The sequence below is a fragment of the Stegodyphus dumicola genome, chromosome 4 (assembly GCF_044657685.1).
Source record: "Stegodyphus dumicola isolate Sdum_Otavi_A_Nest chromosome 4, ASM4465768v1".
NCBI lineage: Eukaryota > Metazoa > Arthropoda > Arachnida > Araneae > Eresidae > Stegodyphus > Stegodyphus dumicola.
The window spans coordinates 256,700,110-256,724,668 of NC_140771.1; the positions used below are offsets into that span (position 1 = coordinate 256,700,110).

The 24,559-nt window shown below is 32.5% G+C and overlaps 1 long non-coding RNA gene across 3 annotated transcripts in view; it reads left to right on the top strand.

The window, feature by feature from the left end:
* The first annotated feature begins 2,386 nt into the window (after positions 1 to 2,386).
* The window catches only part of LOC146997862 (uncharacterized), a 45,974-nt gene continuing 23,801 nt past the window's right edge, over positions 2,387 to 24,559 (top strand). The window contains exons 1-3 of one of the 3 annotated variants that reach the window (XR_015040916.1): positions 2,387 to 2,423; positions 6,162 to 6,214; positions 13,965 to 14,697. This is a non-coding gene — a long non-coding RNA (uncharacterized LOC146997862). Of the gene's footprint in view, positions 2,424 to 6,161; positions 6,215 to 13,964; positions 14,698 to 20,305; positions 20,480 to 24,559 lie in introns of those variants that run through there. The other 2 variants (XR_015040915.1, XR_015040914.1) reach the window with 2 other exon arrangements.

Below are 24,559 nucleotides of genomic sequence, written 5' to 3' on the forward strand. Positions count from 1 at the left end.
TTTGGCACAAGATGGCATTGTATGTCCATATGGTTTCAGATACATGCAGATTTTACCTTTTACTCAAAATGACAGTAGCATACACGTGGTTTTTTATAATATAAACATAAGGGCAAAGGAATGTTTCCGAATAGCATGCTTTATGACGGCTCTTTAAGCTATCATACATGTTAAAATTAGCATTTAAGTATCTTTTTCCTTTACATGAAAATATATAAAAAAGAAATTTAGAAATAATTTTTGGAAGCGATATTTAAATTATTCCAAAATTTTAACTGATAAAATACATTACTGAACTTTTAAATTTATAAAAAAATACAAGAAAATCAATATTTTTATTTTCTAAATCTTATTTAATAATAGATGGAATTTCCCCATTGTAAGAATCCACATCCCCCATAGCACAAAACATCTTCAGGATGTCCTATTTAAGTCGCAATATCCCGGGACATACTTAGGATGTCCTAAGGATGTTGATTCTCAGATGTCCTGAGGAGATCGTAATTTAACATCCTGAGGATGTCTTATTTAAGTCGCTATGTCCCGGGATATGACAGGATGTCCTGAAGATGTTGATTCTCAGATGTCCTGAGGATTTCACCAATTTCACATCCTGAGGACATTCATTCTGCATTGTCCGGAGGACTTTCGTTGTCAAACATTTTGAGGATATTTGTTCTCAAATTTACCAGTTTTAATTTTTTGACATTGCACATCTGAAACTTGCATATTATTTTATTTTTATATGTATTTTACTAAGTTGTTTCTAAATGCTGTACATTAAAAATATTGATATGATTGATGATTTATTCTTGTTATTTTGTTATTAATTTTAACTGCTATTTTTTCTGACGTTTTTAAAAATTTATTTAGTCATGGAAAAGATTTTTTTTCAATGGATTAGCATTTTCTAGAATATTTGCAAAATTCTAAATAACATATATTTTTTTTATAAAAATATAATTACTTACAGATTACAAACCCTACTAATATAGGTAAAATTAGATATAGATATATTTAATTACGGAAACGAATTTTTTTTTAAATTTGGGTATAGAGACATTAGGTATTTTTTTGGAAGCAGGAAACATGAAAAATTAGCAACTGCCTTCGCCGGGAATCGAAGGACGGACCTCTGGAATACCGGCCCAGTGTGCAGAACCACTACACCACGAAGACACGCTAGGTGTGGTGGTGGTGTATTTAATTATGGCAAAGCACACTAGGGCTATCTGCCTAAGGGAAGGGATGTCTTCGTGGAGGACTTTCTAAGGGAAACTGGCTCGTATACACGTTACACGTGGGGAAAACCACGAAAACACCCATGCAGCCAGCCCGTTCGCGGGATTCGAACCTCGGATCGCACTACCAGGGTTCAGCGACTTTACCGCTCGGCCGCTGGTGGGCCGAAGACACGCTAGGAAAGCGGGAGAAATACCTTATATTACTTCTCTTTTTAAAGGCCGACTTTCTTTCAAGGGGATCCAATCACTAAATCCTGGGTGTGGATATACCTCATCCAACACCTTTTTAGTTCGGGCGCCACTGTAGAGACATTAGGATTTTTTTGGGAAGCCGTAGAGATGAAAAATTAGCAACCGCCTTCGCCGTGAATCGAACCACGGACCTCTGAAATACCGGCCCAGCGTGCAGAACTATTACGCCACGAAGGCACGCTAGGAAAGCGGGAGAAATACCTCATAAAGAAAATTTTTTTCTCTAATTACAGGACAGAAAATGTTTTTCAATCGCGCGATCTGTTATTGATATTGAATTACAGTCGTGCGATAATTTCGCAGTAAAGATACATCTCTGATGACTATCCAAGATTCTAGAAACTTTGGTCTTATATAGAGATGGTCGTCTTATAGAAATAATGTTTAATATCAATATTTATTTATAATCTTAGAACTATTGGTCACTTTCAGAAGTGGTCGTTTGAGAGGCGATATTCTATATATTTATTTACTGATACTCTCAGATTCCAAAATTTGTTTATATTCTCAGAAACATTGGATGGAAGGTGGTCGTCTCATACATACAAAATTTTACATTTCATTAAAAATGAATTCGGCGTTATTTAACTATTTCCCTATTAATTAATTAATTAGATAAAGAAAAAATTAGGAAATAGTACTGTTTAGTACGGAATAATGTAGGAAGTTCTACAGAACTATATTCTTTCGCGTCATTTCACATTGTATCCGGCAAACTACTAGTTCCTCGTATTCTTCCGCAAATCCGTAAACATCTGTCTGATTTGAAACTACAATCTCAAATCCAAACCAGATCCTTTTGATCTTTGCCGCCTGGTAAAGTCCACTTGAAACAGCGGGTGTGGAAGGTTGATCGTGGCGAGGGGGAACCGGTAGAGGGTGTGGTATTCATTCTTGCTCTTGACTGTTGCGGTGTGCGTTTCAAAAGTAAAGCGCTTTTGCTCTGCTTATTTTTGTAGCTCTTATTTAATATTTTACAATATTCTTTTAGCTGTTATTTAAAATTTTACACTTTTCTTTTCAGAGTTTATCAGTTATTTTTTTCAGGTTTGACAAGTAAATTTTTTTTCAGGTTTTCCTTTCAGATTTTGCGGTGTGCGCTTCAAGTAAAGCATTTTTTCTCTTATTTTTGTAGCTCTTATTTAATATTTTACAATATTCTTTTCAGAATTTACGAGTTATTTTTTTTCAGGTTTGACAAGTTAATTTTTTTTTTCAGGTTTTCCTTTCAGATTTTGCGGTGTGCGCTTCAAGTAAAGCATTTTTTCTCTGCTTATTTTTGTAGCTCTTATTTAATATTTTACAATATTTTTTTAGCTGTTATTTAAAATTTTACAATATTCTTTTCAGAGTTTACGAGTTATTTTTTTCAGGTTTGACAAGTAAATTTTTTTTCAGGTTTTCCTTTCAGATTTTAAAAGCTATTATTTTTTTCAAATTTACAAGTTATTTACTATATCTTTTGCTTATCTGTGAGCTAATTTAAGATTTTACAATATTCTTTTCAGGTTTTACAAGTAAATTTTTTCAGGTTTTCCTTTCAGATTTTTCAAGTTAATTTTCTGTTTATTATCGTGCTTAACTTGATTATTATTTCAGAAGTAATAAGGCATATATATTCAGCACTGTTTTTATCCTTAATTAATAACTGGGCGTTATTAAAGTTTGATTTTTTACTTTTTGGGTAACAAACATTTCCATTAATTACCTTTTTTTCTATGTAAAAACTCTGGTTTGGGAATACTTACTTCGAGTACCAATTTTTATTTTTCATTGGTACAGAAGAAACTGTAAAGTATTTTTTTTTTTTTTTTCCCAAAACTGTTTCTTATGCTTGGTTGATTATAAATACAGCGTTATTGATATATATTTCCGTACAATAATTTTGGTTTTTTGTTATGAATATTATGCGCTAAGTTATACAGCTGCTATTTACAGCATATTTATATATATACACACCATGATAATGACTCTGTGTATTGATGCAATTTAAAAATCATCTAAATATTACTGTTTTTTCAAGTGTTCCTATTTAGATTGCCATTTGTATTTTTCTGATAACTACAGAGTTCTTATGTTGTTAAACTAATAACACTAAGAATATTTTATATACTAATATGTCATCGATAAGTTCCAGGTTTTGTTGTGCTTCTTGTGACTGCTCATTTTCTGTTAAAAGTAATTTATATAGACACATAAGAAATTTTCATTCTGAACATAAGTTGGAAACTTATAATGAAAGAGATTGTACTCTGTGTAATGAAAGGTTTACTTCTATGAAAGAGTTGCATGACCACATAGATTCTGTCCATACAGATATAAGGTTAAATTTTCAGGAACTTATTTTTCATTCTAAATCTGAATTCGAAAATTGGAAAGAAGATGTTGAAAAAAGTAGTCAGTCCTTTTTTACCAAACGAATGACTAAACCTTTGGCAGATGGGACAATTCGTAGTTATTTCTTATGTAATAGAAGTGGTTCATGTAAAATAAAAACTGACAGAATACGTCACATGAAATGTGGAGGTTCAATTAAAATAGGGAAAACATGTCCTGCTGAAATAAAAGTGTCAGAGAAAGAGATCGGGGATATTTTTGAAATTAAAGTTAGTTACCAATCGGTGCATGTTGGTCATAGGCATGAAGTTGGGAAATTGCCGCTCTCAAAAACTGAAAAATCTAAATTAGCAGGTATGATGCAGCAAGGTATTCCAAAAGAAAAGATTTTAATGTCCATTCAAAGTAGTTATTCACCAACAAAAAGAATTGGTGTTACTCACTTAAAAGATTTACAAAATATTTCTAGAGGTATTCAGGTAAATAATGAAATTGTTTTTGACACTAATGATGCAGTATCAGTGGACTTAAAAGTCCAGAAAATGAAAGCTGAATCTGGTTGTCCAATTTTGTTGTACAAGAAAGTTGGTGACGAACTGCCAGGTTTTCAAGGTGTATCAAGGGATGATTTCCTTTTAGGGGTTATGAATGGTGCCCAACTTAGGTTGCTGGAATTAAACATCAGCTGTGTTATGATAGACTCTACTCATGGTATGAATCAGTATGGATTTCAATTAACTTCTGTACTTGTCAATGATGATAATCATGAAGGTTTTCCTGTTGCTATTTTGTATTCATCAAAAATAACAGCACAAACTTTTATACCATTTTTTTCAGCTATTAAAGATAGAGTTCCTAATCTTAAACCTAAGGTTTTCATGTCAGACGATGCTCCGGCATTTTATAATGCATGGTGTCAGGTTTTTGGTGAAGTTGATAAGTGTCTTTTGTGTAGCTGGCATGTTCGCAGAGCATGGAATAAAAACTTATCTAAAATAAAAAACAGTGACTTAAGGTTAAAAATTGCAAATGAGTTAGTGCAAATAATGCACGAAATTGACATAGTGTCTTTCAAAAGAATTTCGGATATCTTTGTCACCAGCTGTTTGTCTAATGAAGAAACAAAAGCTTTTGGAGAATATTTCTACAAAAATTATATGTCTCAGCCTGAGAAATGGGCCTATTGCTATCGAATTGGATTAGGGGTAAATACAAACATGAAAGTTGAAAGGTGGCACAAGCAGCTTAAGTATGAACATGGTAATGCAAAGGTGATAAAGAGACTAGATTATTCTTTATCTTTGGTGTTAAATGCTATTGCAAGGAAACTGATGAATCATGTAATATCTTTAGAACGTCATAAATTGACAACTAGGGTCACAGAAATTCGTAAACGACACAGACAGAGTATGAGTATGCCTGAATATCAGGTAATTGAAATCGAGCCTAAGGAACAGTGGTCAGTTTCGAAGGCTGTTAGTTCAAGAGAAATTACATTTTATGATGTTCGGTTTCATGATCCTTGTGCATGTAGCATAAGGTGTGATGACTGTAATATTTGTATTCATGCATTCTCCTGTACTTGTATTGATTATAGTATCCGTTTCAGTATTTGTAAGCATATTCATCACGTATGTCAAAACCAGGTAACTGAAGTTCAGAGATCTGGTGTGTCAGAAAATGATGAGTTTCATTCAGATAATTTGGTAATTGATGTGACTCAGAGGGATTCCAGGCATGCCGAAGAACGTTCGGCGATAATTAATGAAATAACGAGTGAACAAAATGCTGAAAGTTGCGAAAGTATTAGACAGGAAACAATGAAATTGTTTGAGAATTTATCAAAGAATGTTGCAACTATTGAAGGTCTTAGAGCATTAAGGGGTGATGTGTTGTCGTTATATGCTAAATATCAGTCAAATTACTTTATTCCTGTATCCTCTACTAATAATCGAAATATAAACCCACAAGGGAGATTTTAGAAGATATGTGTGTTTTACGTTAAATAACTTCTGTATTTTATGTAATATGTATTACTTTTTCCTAGGTTACGAGTATACAAATTTCTGTGTTTGATGTTGTATGTGTTACTTTCTCCTAGGCTATGAGTATATTATTATGGTATTTTTTTCTTGTTTGTAATATATAGAAATATAGCATATTTTCCAGTATAAAATTTCAGTTAACTTTTACTTAATAGTATGGGAAAGCAGATTTGTTTCATGCGTGATTCTTATAATACTTGAAAATGAATGAATTTTAATCTGTAAACAATTTTTTTTTTTTTTTTTTTGTTAATATTGAAATATACCTTTGTTTTTCTTTTAGATACACTTTTAGGCACATGTGTGATCATATCAGACGACATGCAGTAGAAAAAAGTATGCATAAATTTTCCCATAATATTATTCCATATTGCTTTATTTGAAGTACTGGGTCATTGTGCTGCTTCAGTGAACCTTCATAAATATGCGTTTGAAATCAGCATTACAAACATTTCTTTAACTACAATATTAGAGCAAAGAGTATTATAATAGTATTATGAATTAAATAATTATAAAGCATACCAATTATATTTTTTATAAATTGCATCAATAATAGTCAAGATGTCTGAACTAGACTGGAAAATTGAATATAGTTCACTGCCGTGCAAAAGATTATTCCGAATGAAAGTGTGTTAAAGTGTGCTAGAAATATTTTTGGTTAATTAAAGTAATCATGTAAATGTTTGCAGAAATTAATAGTTAAATTTAAAAAAAGGTTAGCATGAAATCTATTATAACAACATTACTATGCGTTTGGAACACTGACGTATGAATTGTAAAAAAAATTTAAATTATTATGCTAAGAAGTTTTTTCTAAAATTTATCTAGAAGGAAAGAATTAAGATAACAGTACTGCAAACTAATGTAATTAATCAGGCCTCTCAGTAAATAAAAGCTTATTTTTTTAACCAAAAACTCAAAATTGGGATGCAAAAGTTTGTGTAATATACTTGGAAATATCTGAACATATAATTAATTAGAAACGTACAATTAAATTAATAACAAGCTAATTAACAGTAACATTAAGCTTAATTTCATTCTATCTGAAACAAGCAATCGATCAGGAGCACCGCATAACTGAAGTTTTATTGCTATTTTACGTAGATTTGCGTAGAAAATAAATATCTGCACTTGTGAAACAAGTGAATAATATACTGATGGTCAACAGGAATTAAAATACAGTGGTTAAAAATATAACTCCTTGTCAGAAGGTATGCAAAGTTACCATAGCTACAGAAATTGAATGATTATGGAAAACTCATAAAGTTAAGCGCTACAGTGTGGAAAGAATATTCTGGAATAAACATGTTAAGAAAATTAGATGGAGAAATAATCCTTAATTTATTGATATCCATATAAACTCTATGCTTGTAGAGACATTAGGATTTTTTTGGAGCAGGAAAGATGAAAAATAAGCAACGCCTTTGCCGGGAATCGAACCACGGATCTTTGAAATACCGGCTCAGTGTGCTGAGCACTACACCACGAAGGCACGTTAGGAAAGCGGGATAAATACCTTATATCAACCCCTTTTTAAAGGGCGACTGGGGTTTTTAAGGGGACCCAATCGCGAAATCCTGGGTGTGTAGAATCCTTTTAGTTCGGGCGCCACTGTAGAGACATTAGAATTAATTGAAAGCAGGCAAGATGAAGCAAACCCTTCGCCGGGAATTGAACCACGGAGGTCTGAAATAAGGCTCAGTGTGCTGACCACTACACCACGAAGGCACGCTAGGAAAGCGGGAGAAATACCTTATATGCTTTTGGAAAAGGTTACAATAAATTTGGACCGAGGTATCAATCATCGAATATGAGTTACTTTCTTTCGTTATTTTTTCTTATTAAAGGGATTTGTAAAAAGATATGCTAAGGTAAAGGTGAAAAATTTTCCAATATTTTTAAAGAATAAATTAAAAATATATTTTTGCTTCATGAATTGAAACTTTTACGATGCATTTTTACACAGTAAATGAGTGTGAAAAAAGAAAGAGCTGGGGGAATTTCTTGGATTAGAAACTCGGGTCGAACTACCAATGTTTAGTGACTTTTCCGATTGATCAAAAGATAATTTGAAATTAGAGTTTTTTTTTTTTTTTTTTTTTTTTTTTTTTTTTTTGTGTGTGTGTGTATGCAAGTAAAGGAAATTCGCTGAACACTGGTAGTTCGGTCCGAGGTTCAAATCCCGCGAACGGGCTGGCTGCATGGGCGTTTTCGTGGTTTTCCCCATGCGTAACGTGTATACGAGCCAGTTTCCCTTAGAAAGTCCTCCACGAAGGCATCCCTTCCCTTAGGCAGATAGCCCTCGTGTGCTTTGCCATAATTAAATACATCATATTAAATACACCTTTTAATCGTTAAGAAAGCATTGCAAATTATGTTTTAAGTTGGGAAAATACAGCGAGCAGCCCAGCTGTAAAAACCGCTGCAAACTGGTAACTCGTTCCAGATTCGAGCACCTCGAACGTATTGGCTACGGATTATTTTCGTAGTTTTCCCATCTGTAACGTGGATACTAGCCAGTTTCCTTTAGAATGTACCTCACGGGCATTAATCCTTGCCTTGAAGTACCTAACGACGGAGCACGAAATGAGTAATTAAATAAAAAATAAATAATCTGCAAAACAACTTTAAAAATTTGATCTGTCTGTGATGAAAGTTCATGCCCCTGTTCTTTTATTTTATTTTTTTTTTAGTCCAAAGGAGTAATTTGCCCACAAGGACTATTAAATTCGTTTTGGGATTTTGCGTCGAAAATTTTGAAAGGCTATATCACTTTTTAAATCGTTGCCACCACATATTATTTCCCTGTATTATATTTAAAGAAATTAAATAATGAAGAATCTGCATAAAGGTATGTATGTTTTTCGCATTGTGATAAAACAACGGTACCTAGAGCCATAAAAATTTCAATAACGTAATCTTCCGTAAAATATGGGCATGTGGACGCCCTAATTTGAATTTGAAATTTGTTCTTTTATCGATTTCATATTTTGCAACACTTCAACGAATTTTTGATTAAAAAAACTAAACGATTTAAAAGCTAGCAATAGTAACACTCTAAGAAGGATTTAAGGGAAAAAAAAAACTTTTTGTTTCCAGAGCGCGAGACTGTGTATCGAAAGGACCTTATTTCTCAAACACTGTTATTAATAACGTAATAACACAATAATTAATAATGCAATTAAGACCGAAAATTTTCTTCACAATAAATTTTACGAAATAATTATAGATGCTTCTTTATATGTATTTTCACTCATACAAGGCAATCCACATTATCTGGGCTAATCGGGATTTTACACTTTTCGGACTAATCGGGAATGAAAACGTGATTAATCAAAACTTAATTGTTACAAAACGTGTATAAAATATTTATCTGGGCAGACAATAACGCGAGTTAATTAATTCAGATTTAAATAATTTTGTCGCTTATGATAATTTCCCCTTTGCAATACATAATTTAGCATGCTTTTAAGTTATTCACCCAAGGTCAATATTTCTTTCGGATCAAGACTGTTTCGGTCCTGTTCTTATGGCGGAAGTATTTAAATTATTTTCATACGTCTGCTCTAAGAATCAAAATATTTTCAAAATAAGTACAATGCATAATCAAGAAATGATTTTTTTTTTCTATATCTCAATAGAAATATTAAAAAAAATCTAATCTATATTTGCCATTTGCACAACCTATTGGATATTTGTATTAAATATGCACACAAAAAATATTAGATTAAAAATTGGTTGCCATTTTAATTAGCAAAATTTAAGTTATAATACGTTAATTCTAAAATTTAGTGTGAGATTTGGCCCTGTTTGAGACAGATCAATTTCGTTACGTCTGGTCTTAGTTCGATTAGTTTTAACCATAAATTAGGATCCAATTTTAATTTTGTTCTGTATTTATTTTTCAAGTACAACATGGAAGAAATGGTCTAGTGGTTAGCGTCGCTGACTGCCGAATGTCCCGGGTTCTAATCCCGGAGATTGGAAAGCATGGCAGTTTGTAAATGTATAGTGTCGGTGCGGCATGGCGGCAGTCTAATTATGCGGCGAGCCGAAAGTCCTCTCGTGTAGTTTGGTGGAAAGGGAGAGGGTAGGAGACCCTCGGACCCGTTCCCCCGGTGTGCTCTCCATCAAAATTTGGGGCGGACCGTTCCTTGCCACGAGGTATTTCGTGCGCTTGGGTTGATGTTACGGCAACTGAGCATAAGTAACAACAACAGGAGTTAAGCTATAGTAACAACAACAGGAGTTAAGCATAAGTAACAACAACAGGAGCTTTCAAGTGATACCTGGGAACAGACCGCCCTCTTAGCATGCTTTTGTGGTGTAGTGGTCATCACGCAACCGAATCCAGCTCTTATATGCCTTCCAGTAATTACGAGAAGTGGAAGGTACTAGAGATTTCTCAGTGACCGGCGTAAAACTATCGAGAACAGAGAGAGCGTCATTTTCTCAATTTTAGTCTAGAGCTGAATTCGGAGTATTTAGACATTTGACAGAGATTCGCCTTTTTGATACGCTTTGCATGGCGTTAACTTTCTTAGTAGTTTGAAATTTTAACTACTGATTGCGCTGTGTGATACTGAGAAAAGCTGTACGAGTATGTTTGTGGAAAGTTCCAGAACCGTAAGGTCTTTAGCCCTTTTTTGCTTCAGGTTAGTATAACTGACTGCCACATTAGTTGTTTTATTGACACTGAGAAAAAGTTGTTATATTTCATTAAATTTAAATCATGACGTCATGCGTGTTAACTTGTTGAAGTGTCAAAAGTTTTTTTTCCTGGTTTGGCAACAATAAATTAGTTACGAATTGATTGCTGCTTGAAAATAATAAGTGTACAGATGTGAAACATAATTATAAATTTTGTTTCGGCCGCAGCCCGTTAGTATAGCAATAAAATTTGAATATTGTCTATCTCTTCAATTCTTAACAATTTGTCGAATAATTGAATCGCCATGTTGATGTTAAAAAATGCATAATAAAAATATCTATCTTTACAGTTTGGCCGCGGAATTAATAATAGTTCAAGGTCAGTTTCGTAGCAAGAACTCTCGGTCCCCTGTGCAAAAAGATTTCCTGTCCCCCCCCCCCCTCCCCAATAAATTTACTGTGTTTAAAAAAAGGGGGGGGAGAAAGTTTAGATTTGCAGAGATTTTTAAATAAAATCCAGTAGGTTTTACATGCAAGTATATTTCCAATTTCTATATAAAACCTGCGCCAATCCAACATACAATTTTTTTAGAAAATATGTATGGTAAAGTTTTGTCCCCCTTCTTTGAAGAAAGAGCGGTAAAGTCGCTGAACACTGGTAGTTCAGTCCGAGGTTCAAATCCCGGGAACGGGCTGGCTGCATGGGCGTTTTCGTGGTTTTCCCCATATGTAACGTGTATACGAGCCACTTTCCCTTAGAAAGCCCTCCACGAAGGCATCCCTCCCTTTAGGCAGATAGCCCTCGAGAATTTCCTATAATCACATACACACACACACTTTTAAGAAAACTTTTTGGTATACTAAACTACTCGAATACATCATTTTTATACGTGTTTCAAGTTTAAATATGTAAATGTAGTTCAGCAGGGCATTCATGGGCCCCCTATGCGACTGCATTCCTTGCATACCCTTATTTACGCCACTGTTCAAGGTCAAAGGGCTTCTAATATAATAAAAGACTATAGTGCATTGTTTGTTATCGTTTTAAAATAAGTTTCAGCTGTATGTGCATTTCGTTTAGAAAATAAAAACATATCACTATTTTAGAAAAATAAAGCGTTCAGAAAGAACGAGGAATGTTTTGTATACGGAGATGTTTAACCGATTTACGAAAACATTATTTATAATGTATTTTGTCAGGTAAGGATGAAAGAAAGGAATAATTAATTACAATAGAAATATTAAATTAATTTTTAATATATTTCCTAGAAATCGAGCAAAATAAAGACTGAAATTTTCCAGAAAATCGTGTTTGTCTTGGAGACCATTTGGCATATCTTCTGCCAGAGATGCACGGGTCATGATAGAACCCTCGCCCTCCTTGCTGTGCCACTGCCCATGTGGAGAACTTTCTAAGGGTAACATGCTTGTATTCATGTTACATATGCGGAAAGCCAACCCATTAGCATGGGAACAAACTTCCATTATTCAGCAATCATATTCACCCAACCACTGCTGTGTTTCCTGCTTGCAAGAAACTGCATATTGACATCTTGGAATGATTTATGAGACATTTGATTGAACAAAATAAAAAAATAAATGTCAGAATAAAAATTGAAGCGTTTCTTGAAAGTGTGCAGGATGATTTTAGATGTAAAGCCTATTTTTGATTTCTCTGGTGGGATCATTAGCAACTTTCTTCAGTTTTTTTTTCTTTTTTCTTTTTGTGAGATATTTATACGTGTACTGCCAAGTACACGTATAAATTTATACGTGTACTTGGCAGTACACGTATAAATATAGATAGGCAAAGGTGAGTAAGTAATAAAGTATTTGACTGATGTGAATTCATCAATCAAATCTTTAAAAGTGTTCAAATAATAAAAAAAAATGATACTGCATGCTTTTACCATTCTGACATTTTGTATGCTCATATGAGGCAATTCTTCTTGCTATGGAATAATTTAAACCGAACTGCTGTATTATTTTAAAATTCTTTCCATTTTAATTCAACGTGAATATTTTTACTCCGACTAATCTCATCTCTCTCTTTTTCTTTTATATTACTTATAATTGTCTACTGTAGACATATGATTCGTTTTGAGTTGATTTATGTGTTAAAATAACTAAATAGCAATGCAAATTTAATTTTAGGATGTGGACACAGTTGATGTTATTTCATTTAAAAGGTGGAATAACATTATGGTTTTCTAACTTTTAAAATTATTTTCGATCTTCTAATTTTAAAATCTTTTAATAGTAGCGTTTTCATTGAGGTATTATGCTATAAGTTTTCAGACAACAATTTTTTTTTTTACATTATTTTTGAGACTTAAAAAATTAATATTGATTCAGATAATGTGAAGAACATTACATATAGGTGTGATGTGTTTAAATTAGTCCTCAGTGTTTTCTACTATATACTATTAACACTTTATCTACATGTATCCCATGTTTCATCATGAAAGCATTCTCTTTTCACACTTGTATTCAATTCCTATATCGCTTTCCTTTAAATAACCATGATCCTGAATTTTACTAGAGCTATTCGGTCTGCCAAAGTCTCGCAGCATTCATTATAATTCAAAACATATTTTAGCTTTCCAATATCAGCAAATTTTTTCTTCAATAAAATCGACTAATTAGATTAATGCTTTAAAAGTTACAACAATTTATTGTTATAGGAAATTATTCTGAAAATGGTCATTACATTCGGTTTTAGGCAACACATGCATTCTATCAGAAAATGCTACAGTTTGAGCAGCATTGTGACAAGAAAGTACTTGTTACAATGTTAGTAGCGTATATGTATGTAAGAAAAATCAAGAATATGTAAAAGATTAAATTAGCAGCAAAAATTAATTCCCTTCTGTATTATAAAAATAGTAACCTGTATTTGCACTGCGTCATTTCGAGAAAAATATATGTCATTTGACTCTTACATAATTCTGGTGATATAAATGGAATTAAAACTCTGCAGCTGATAATAATTTTACAGAAGTATTAACTATTCAATCAAAATGCATTGAGAACCAAAACTAATTCAGTCATACACAGTTTGAATTAAGATGTCAACCTGAACATAACGCACTTGCTTTAACCTTCCAACACGCGCGCTATGCACAAAGTTTACGACAAATTCGGTTTTTAATGCACACTTCTCGCATATCACAGCTGAGGCGTCTGAATGCCATTTCTATTCCTCCTCTCAACCCTTCCCCACATCATGTAATCTGCCAACAGGAAGTTATATGAGTTTTTTTTTAACTGGGCTTTAGCGCTACGTGGCAGCTTCTTCGTAAAAGTTACGACACGCGCATGGTCGTAGGTGAAAATTCGGAAAGTATTTTTTTTCAAATATTTTGTAATTTTGTTCTATTAATTGATGTGTATTATTTAAATTTGTATAAATTTGACTCTATAATTTTTATATCAGTTTTTCACGGCAAAAAAATATGTGCAACCAGCTGATTTTGCTCGCATTCTTCAAGAATTATTTGATGAAGAAAAAGAAGACAAGGAAACCTTTGGATGCCAGAATAATAGCGATCTGTGTGAGGAAAATATCGAGATAAATAATATCAGCAGTAAATCTGAACATTATATTTCAGATGATGATAGTAATAATGATATAGAAAAATGGAAGGATGATGATATATTCTATGTTAGTAAAGATAAATCTTCTAAGTGGCAAAATCAGAAGTATACAAACTGCTCAAAGACGAATATTGTGAGCATTAACCTGGCCTACAACACCATGCTAAGGATATAAAGGATGAAATAGGAACATTTTTGAAAATAGTTGATATAAATATGCTTGATGAAATTTTGGAATGTCAAATAAATATACAAGTTTACTAAAAGGTAAAATACTGAAGAGATAGAGACTGCACTGAGTGGAAATGATGGCCTACTTTAGATTGTTATATACCATAGGAATAAAAAAAAGGACACCATGCAAATGCGAAAGAATTGTTCTCAAGTGATGGCACTGGAATTGAAATAACGAGAGCTGTGATGAGCTACAAGAGATTTTAATTTCTGACAAGTTATCTTCGATTCGATGATAAATCAACAGGACAGATGAACATTGAAACTAACTTGGATTTTAAAATATAGTTATTAAATAATAAAGTTTTAAATTTCTATAATAAAATACATCATTTCTTTTCCACCTAACTAATATAAGCATTTAAAAATAATTTACTATCATTTAAATGTGACATCATTTGTAGTTTACAATAATAAGGTTAATATATTATGTTTTAACAAATTTATTACCAACATTCACTCATTTCTGTCATTTTTCGTGCCAAAAATGGTATAGTAACAGTTGTCGTGAAAAATACGACGTGCGCATGCTCGTGTAAAATTGTCAAGCGCGCGAGCTGGGAGGTTAAACGCTTTGGCCTAGCTAGACTGCCGCTTCCTTCTTGGTGCAAAGTTATCGAAAATATAAGCTTTTTGGAGTAGGCACAATTAATGTGCCAACTTGTTTGTGGCCTCAACATGTTTGCTGAAGTAACTGTACAAAATATGTAAATGTAGCATTTCTCTTTTAGTATTTGTGCATAGTTTCCTTCAAATGAACCTTAATAAGTATTTTTTTCACAAAAATTTAAAAGTATTAAAATGGCCTCTAATTAAGGTGTAACTGGAATTATAATTAATTCATAATTGTGATTAGATTATATCATTGCAATTAGATTATGCACTTATAGCATAATCACATAAAGTAATGAAATTAAGAGTTCACAAATACAATATAATTACAATGCAATTACAATAACCTATTACAATAACCATAATACAATTACAATGTAATTTAAATTGGGTACTAGAATTGCATACCCTCCACTCAAAAGGAGGTACTGATAAGCCTGGAAGTCATTATCAACAAAAAGCCTGTTCAGGACAGTTTGCTGACAATTTCCACCGGGCGGAAAGTACGTTCTTCAGCCCGGGCAAATCATGACAATAAAAATCATTTAGTCTCATGATTCACTACATTTTAACATACTTTTATTAGAAGAATAATTAGAACCGACATGACAAATATCTTCGAAAAATAACTGTCAAATATCTGTATCCATTAATTGATCGAGTTAAACACTTTTAAGTATATCAGAATAACAGTTCTGTATACCTTAAATACACAAATTATGGCAAAAGTTAAAGTAATATTCTTAGAAGAAGCATATGATATTACTCACCAGATGCAAAATTATAGTACATTTTTTGCCATAAATACAGGTTAATTACACAGTAGTAAAATGTGTAAAAATTAATGATAAGTTTATCAGAAGTGAATTAATTTTGCAAAAAAACTTTCAACACTTGAAACTTTTCTACACCTGGAGGGGGGAGAGGTCTAGTAAAATTAGATTTGTTATAACTTGATCTAACACCTTCTATATATGGATCACTAAAGAAATAATTACCATGCTTAAAAAACAGATGCACATACCAGTTTTTCCCCCTTGTTACGTTTTACATTGAGAAATAACAAACAGTACAATGGTGAAAAATACTATTTTTTAAGTTTTGTTAAAATGAAGGAATGCACATACCATCTTTCATTCAAGCATTACACTGAGATATAACATGCAGTATAACAATGAAAAATTTAGATAAATTGAAGTAACACATACCATCTTTTATTCATGCACTACTAAAATGAATAAAACTATTATGCTTAAAAAACAGATACAAATAATAACTTATTTTGTTCGTTACCCTTTACACTGAGATATAACATGTAGTATGACAATGAAAATTACTATCCTGAAGTTTTTTTGAAATGAAGGAACATGATTTTTTAAAGTATAACTCCAATTCCCGCACTGAATAGTCAAATTTCAAACGCATATTTATGAAGGTTCACTGAAGCAGCACAATGACCCAGTACTTCAAATAAAGCAATATGGAATAATATTATGGGAAAATTTATGCATACTTTTTTCTACTGCATGTCGTCTGATATGATCACACATGTGCCTAAAAGTGTATCTAAAAGAAAAACAAAGGTATATTTCAATATTAACAAAAAAAAAAAAAATTGTTTACAGATTAAAATTCATTCATTTTCAAGTATTATAAGAATCACGCATGAAACAAATCTGCTTTCCCATACTATTAAGTAAAAGTTAACTGAAATTTTATACTGGAAAATATGCTATATTTCTATATATTACAAACAAGAAAAAAATACCATAATAATATACTCATAGCCTAGGAGAAAGTAACACATACAACATCAAACACAGAAATTTGTATACTCGTAACCTAGGAAAAAGTAATACATATTACATAAAATACAGAAGTTATTTAACGTAAAACACACATATCTTCTAAAATCTCCCTTGTGGGTTTATATTTCGATTATTAGTAGAGGATACAGGAATAAAGTAATTTGACTGATATTTAGCATATAACGACAACACATCACCCCTTAATGCTCTAAGACCTTCAATAGTTGCAACATTCTTTGATAAATTCTCAAACAATTTCATTGTTTCCTGTCTAATACTTTCGCAACTTTCAGCATTTTGTTCACTCGTTATTTCATTAATTATCGCCGAACGTTCTTCGGCATGCCTGGAATCCCTCTGAGTCACATCAATTACCAAATTATCTGAATGAAACTCATCATTTTCTGACACACCAGATCTCTGAACTTCAGTTACCTGGTTTTGACATACGTGATGAATATGCTTACAAATACTGAAACGGATACTATAATCAATACAAGTACAGGAGAATGCATGAATACAAATATTACAGTCATCACACCTTATGCTACATGCACAAGGATCATGAAACCGAACATCATAAAATGTAATTTCTCTTGAACTAACAGCCTTCGAAACTGACCACTGTTCCTTAGGCTCGATTTCAATTACCTGATATTCAGGCATACTCATACTCTGTCTGTGTCGTTTACGAATTTCTGTGACCCTAGTTGTCAATTTATGACGTTCTAAAGATATTACATGATTCATCAGTTTCCTTGCAATAGCATTTAACACCAAAGATAAAGAATAATCTAGTCTCTTTATCACCTTTGCATTACCATGTTCATACTTAAGCTGCTTGTGCCACCTTTCAACTTTCATGTTTGTATTTACCCCTAATCCAATTCGATAGCAATAGGCCCATTTCTCAGGCTGAGACATATAATTTTTGTAGAAATATTCTCCAAAAGCTTTTGTTTCTTCATTAGACAAACAGCTGGTGACAAAGATATCCGAAATTCTTTTGAAAGACACTATGTCAATTTCGTGCATTATTTGCACTAACTCATTTGCAATTTTTAACCTTAAGTCACTGTTTTTTATTTTAGATAAGTTTTTATTCCATGCTCTGCGAACATGCCAGCTACACAAAAGACACTTATCAACTTCACCAAAAACCTGACACCATGCATTATAAAATGCCGGAGCATCGTCTGACATGAAAACCTTAGGTTTAAGATTAGGAACTCTATCTTTAATAGCTGAAAAAAATGGTATAAAAGTTTGTGCTGTTATTTTTGATGAATACAAAATAGCAACAGGAAAACCTTCATGATTATCATCATTGACAAGTACAGAAGTTAATTGAAATCCATACTGATTCATACCATGAGTAGAGTCTATCATAACACAGCTGCTGTTTAATTCCAGCAACCTAAGTTGGGCACCATTCATAACCCCTAAAAGGAAATCATCCCTTGATACACCTTGAAAACCTGGCAGTTCGTCACCAACTTTCTTGTACAACAAAATTGGACAACCAGATTCAGCTTTCATTTTCTGGACTTTTAAGTCCACTGATACTGCATCATTAGTGTCAAAAACAATTTCATTATTTACCTGAATACCTCTAGAAATATTTTGTAAATCTTTTAAGTGAGTAACACCAATTCTTTTTGTTGGTGAATAACTACTTTGAATGGACATTAAAATCTTTTCTTTTGGAATACCTTGCTGCATCATACCTGCTAATTTAGATTTTTCAGTTTTTGAGAGCGGCAATTTCCCAACTTCATGCCTATGACCAACATGCACCGATTGGTAACTAACTTTAATTTCAAAAATATCCCCGATCTCTTTCTCTGACACTTTTATTTCAGCAGGACATGTTTTCCCTATTTTAATTGAACCTCCACATTTCATGTGACGTATTCTGTCAGTTTTTATTTTACATGAACCACTTCTATTACATAAGAAATAACTACGAATTGTCCCATCTGCCAAAGGTTTAGTCATTCGTTTGGTAAAAAAGGACTGACTACTTTTTTCAACATCTTCTTTCCAATTTTCGAATTCAGATTTAGAATGAAAAATAAGTTCCTGAAAATTTAACCTTATATCTGTATGGACAGAATCTATGTGGTCATGCAACTCTTTCATAGAAGTAAACCTTTCATTACACAGAGTACAATCTCTTTCATTATAAGTTTCCAACTTATGTTCAGAATGAAAATTTCTTATGTGTCTATATAAATTACTTTTAACAGAAAATGAGCAGTCACAAGAAGCACAACAAAACCTGGAACTTATCGATGACATATTAGTATATAAAATATTCTTAGTGTTATTAGTTTAACAACATAAGAACTCTGTAGTTATCAGAAAAATACAAATGGCAATCTAAATAGGAACACTTGAAAAAACAGTAATATTTAGATGATTTTTAAATTGCATCAATACACAGAGTCATTATCATGGTGTGTGTATATATAAATATGCTGTAAATAGCAGCTGTATAACTTAGCGCATAATATTCATAACAAAAAACCAAAATTATTGTACGGAAATATATATCAATAACGCTGTATTTATAATCAACCAAGCATAAGAAACAGTTTTGGGAAAAAAAAAAAAAAAATACTTTTCAGTTTCTTCTGTACCAATGAAAAATAAAAATTGGTACTCGAAGTAAGTATTCCCAAACCAGAGTTTTTACATAGAAAAAAAGGTAATTAATGGAAATGTTTGTTACCCAAAAAGTAAAAAATCAAACTTTAATAACGCCCAGTTATTAATTAAGGATAAAAACAGTGCTGAATATATATGCCTTATTACTTCTGAAATAATAATCAAGTTAAGCACGATAATAAACAGAAAATTAACTTGAAAAATCTGAAAGGAAAACCTGAAAAAATTTACTTGTAAAACCTGAAAAGAATATTGTAAAATCTTAAATTAGCTCACAGATAAGCAAAAGATATAGTAAATAACTTGTAAATTTGAAAAAAATAATAGCTTTTAAAATCTGAAAGGAAAACCTGAAAAAAAATTTACTTGTCAAACCTGAAAAAAATAACTCGTAAACTCTGAAAAGAATATTGTAAAATTTTAAATAACAGCTAAAAAAATATTGTAAAATATTAAATAAGAGCTACAAAAATAAGCAGAGAAAAAATGCTTTACTTGAAGCGCACACCGCAAAATCTGAAAGGAAAACCTGAAAAAAAAAATTAACTTGTCAAACCTGAAAAAAAATAACTCGTAAATTCTGAAAAGAATATTGTAAAATATTAAATAAGAGCTACAAAAATAAGAGAAAAAATGCTTTACTTGAAGCGCACACCGCAAAATCTGAAAGGAAAACCTGAAAAAAAATTTACTTGTCAAACCTGAAAAAAATAACTGATAAACTCTGAAAAGAAAAGTGTAAAATTTTAAATAACAGCTAAAAGAATATTGTAAAATATTAAATAAGAGCTACAAAAATAAGCAGAGCAAAAGCGCTTTACTTTTGAAACGCACACCGCAACAGTCAAGAGCAAGAATGAATACCACACTCTCTGCGGGTTCCCCCTCGCCACGATCAACCTTCCACACCCGCGCTGTTTCAAGTGGACTTTACCAGGCGGCAAAGATCAAAAGGATCTGGTTGGGATTTGAGATTGTAGTTTCAAATCAGACAGATGTTTACGGATTTGCGGAAGAATACGAAGAACTAGTAAGTTTGCCGGATACAATGTGAAATGACGCGAAAGAATATAGTTCTGTAGAACTTCCTACATTATTCCGTACTAAACAGTACTATTTCCTAATTTTTTCGTTATCTAATTAATTAATTAATAGGGAAATAGTTAAATAACGCCGAATTCATTTTTAATGAAATGTAAAATTTTGTATGTATGAGACCATCCAATGTTTCTGAGAATATAAACAAATTTTGGAATCTGAGAGTATCAGTAAATAAATATATAGAATATCGCCTCTCAAACGACAACTTCTGAAAGTGACCAATAGTTCTGAGATTATAAATAAATATTGATATTAAGCATTATTTCTATAAGACGACCATCTCTATATAAGACCAAAGTTTCTAGAATCTTGGATAGTCATCACAGATGTATCTTTACTGCGAAATTATCGCACGACTGTAATTCAATATCAATAACAGATCGCGCGATTGAAAAACATTTTCTGTCCTGTAATTAGAGGAAAAAAATTTTCCTTATGAGGTATTTCTCCCGCTTTCCTAGCGTGCCTTCGTGGTGTAATAGTTCTGCACGCTAGGCCGGTATTTCAGAGGTCCATGGTTCGATTCACGGCGAAGGCGGTTGCTAATTTTTCATCTCTACGGCTTCCCAAAAAAATCCTAATGTCTCTACAGTGGCACCCGAACTAAAAAGGTGTTGGATGAGGTATATCCACACCCAGGATTTAGTGATTGGATCCCCTTAAAAAAAAGTCGGCCTTTAAAAAGAGAAGTAATATAAGGTATTTCTCCCGCTTTCCTAGCGTGTCTTCGGCCCACCAGCGGCCGAGCGGTAAAGTCGCTGAACCCTGGTAGTGCGATCCGAGGTTCGAATCCCGCGAATGGGCTGGCTGCATGGGTGTTTTCGTGGTTTTCCCCACGTGTAACGTGTATACGAGCCACTTTGCCTTAGAAAGTCTTCCACGAAGACATCCCTCCCCTTAGGCAGATAGCCCTAGTGTGCTTTGCCATAATTAAATACACCACCACCACATCTAGTTGTCTTCGTGGTGTAGTGGTTCTGCACACTGGGCCGGTATTCCAGAGGTCCGTCCTTCGATTCCCGGCGAAGGCAGTTGCTAATTTTTCACGTTTCCTGCTTCCAAAAAAATACCTAATGTCTCTATACCCAAATTTAAAAAAAAAAAAATCGTTTCCGTAATTATATATATATATATATCTAATTTTACCTATATTTGTAGTAGGGTTTGTAATCTGTAAGTAATTATACATGTAATTTATACATTTTTTATAAAAAAAATATGTTATTTAGAATTTTGCAAATATTCTAGAAAATGCTAATCCATTGAAAAAAATCTTTTCCATAACTAAATAAATTTTTAAAAACGTCAGAAAAAATAGCAGTTAAAATTAATAACAAAATAACAAGAATAAATCATCAATCATATCAATATTTTTAATGTACAGCATTTAAAAACAACTTAGTAAAATACATATGAAAAATAAAATAATGTGCAAGCTTCAGATGTGTAATGTCAAAAAATTAAAACTGGTAAATTTGAGAACAAATATCCTCAAAATGTTTGACAACGAAAGTCCTCCGGACAATGCAAAATGAATGTCCTCAGGATGTGAAATTGGTGAACTCCTCAGGACATCTGAGAATCAACATCTTCAGGACATCCTGTCATATCCCGGGACATAGCGACTTAAATAAGACATCCTCAGGATGTTAAATTACGATCTCCTCAGGACATCTGAGAATCAACCTCCTTAGGACATCCTAAGTATGTCCCGGGATATTGCGACTTAAATAGGACATCCTGAGGATGTTTTGTGCTATGGGGGTAATAATGCATGTAGATATCAGCCAGGATGGGACTTAGGGGTCTTTCCATGGTTAATCCCTCGGTTTGCTCGTGATATTTATTTTGGAAAACAAAAATGTGTTTGTTTCAAACAGAGTTGAGTGAGAGAAATTAGCTCATCAATTTCGATGCAAGAGAAAAGAAATTCGCGAAGTCTGGTTTCTAGACATCTTAATGCACCCTCCACTGGAACATTGGTGAATAATGATTTTACATCAAAAGAAACCATGAGTAAATTTCTAGGATAAATGTTTTTAACCTTTTTTACAAACTCTATTGAATTTTTTTAACTTATATTTAACCCTTTATGGCAGAGTGTGTTTGGTTTGGACACACCTAAACATTTCCTTCTGTACGCACAGAAAAATTGAATGAAAAAGGATTTAGAAGTTACTATAGGTTACTCTGAACCTTCTTTATTTGTAGTAGATGGCAGCTCAACACAAACCAGTCGATATATCTTAGCCATGTTTAGTTGTTACAACCCTCATTTTTTAAAGAAATCTTCCTGATTTTTTAAAGGTATAAAAAGAATTGTTTGAAAAGAAATTTCTATGTTATTATACGCTAATCTCCTTATTCTATATTATTATTATTATCTCCTTATTCTTATTCTTCTCCTATTCTATATTTGTTTAAAATTTTTACCTTGAAATCTTGCATAAAATCAAACGGCGAACCCTAGGTGTGCCCAGACCGGGCTTAATATAATACTAATTATTATGAAAAGGATTTGTGACAATATTAGGATTTTAACGGTTTTGAATCCAATGTTAGGTTATTTTGATTGTCATTAAAACCGAACGTGAGTAACGCCTCTGGAAATTGGCAAACTGTGATATTAAACTAATTGAGACATTTGAAGTTATGAATTTGATTACTTATATGACTTGGCATTAATATCGTTGTGGAATATTTTATTTCCGTAATTACGTTCTCCTTTTACTACTGCTTGTATACTGATCGCCTGAAGAATCAGCAAACTTCCAGAATTAAATCAATGCACACATTAACTACGGACACGCTGATTAAAACAAATTTTATTTAAGGAAAAAATATCCAGTAGGAAAATGCTGATCAATTTTTTCACGCTCAGTTTTCCGTACCCAGTTGAGACACGTAAAATATAACAGACTTTTTTATACACGTTAATTATATCAGACTTGTATAGAAAAATAATAAAAATGATTAAAATTGAAACTTGATCACGCAATAAATTTCAATGTTGCGTTTCTGTTCTAAACAAGAGCATGGTATTCTTTTTCATTACTGTCGATAAATATTAGGATTTATCTCCTGATCGCGTTTTAACAAAATCTGTGAAAACACGTTACTATTAAATAAATGTATGCAGGTTATAGAGATTGAACTATTAAATACTTAGGAGAATTCGTTCCTCAAATTTCATTTCTTCATGAAATACATGTGACATGGAAACAGGTTTCGATTCGATTTTGCCAAGGATTATTAAAATTATATTTCCAGTTGCAGATTATAATTATAATGAAAAAAAAATATAAAGAATTTGTTACTTACTAGTTTTCTTGTATGCTCTTATGGGATATATATTTTAAAATTGCTAACTCGTGTTCAGCATTATCACTGCTTGTACAATTATTTTAAAACTAAATTGCATTGCCTATTTTAGGCGGCCTTTGGAATAAGTTGTGATTTTTTTTTTTACTGATTGATTAGCTTTGTGCTTAGATTGTTTCTTCAGTTTGCTGTTCTCTGCAAAAGCTATTAAAAACGTAATTCGGATGTTTGATTTATAGCGCGGGTAAGATTTTAATAGTATTTTTGAAAATAGATGTTTTAGAAGCCGAATTATGACCGCTTTCGAAAAGCTCCACCGAAATGTTATATCAGTTAATGTATTTAGTAGATAAATATCGGGACAGGAAGTTTTTTTTATGTGTGTGGCCGCCAAGAGAGAAAATCCGCTTTCTTTCGAGATTTCTTTCACGTGCGCGATCGACGATTCTTGTCGCATTTCGCTGTATGTCCGCAGAGTTAGATACTTCGCGTAACCATGTCAAGCAAAGGCCTCTCTGGGTATTCTACATGAGTTGCGATTCTTGTTTTTGCATTTTTGTGAGTGATGTTTTCGTTGTGTATAAGTGCTGCGATATTTTTGGATTACCATGAACATTATTCTATCGTATGATTGCCAAAGTGTAATTATCTCCTTCTGGGGTTTATTCGACAACATTCTCGGTAATGA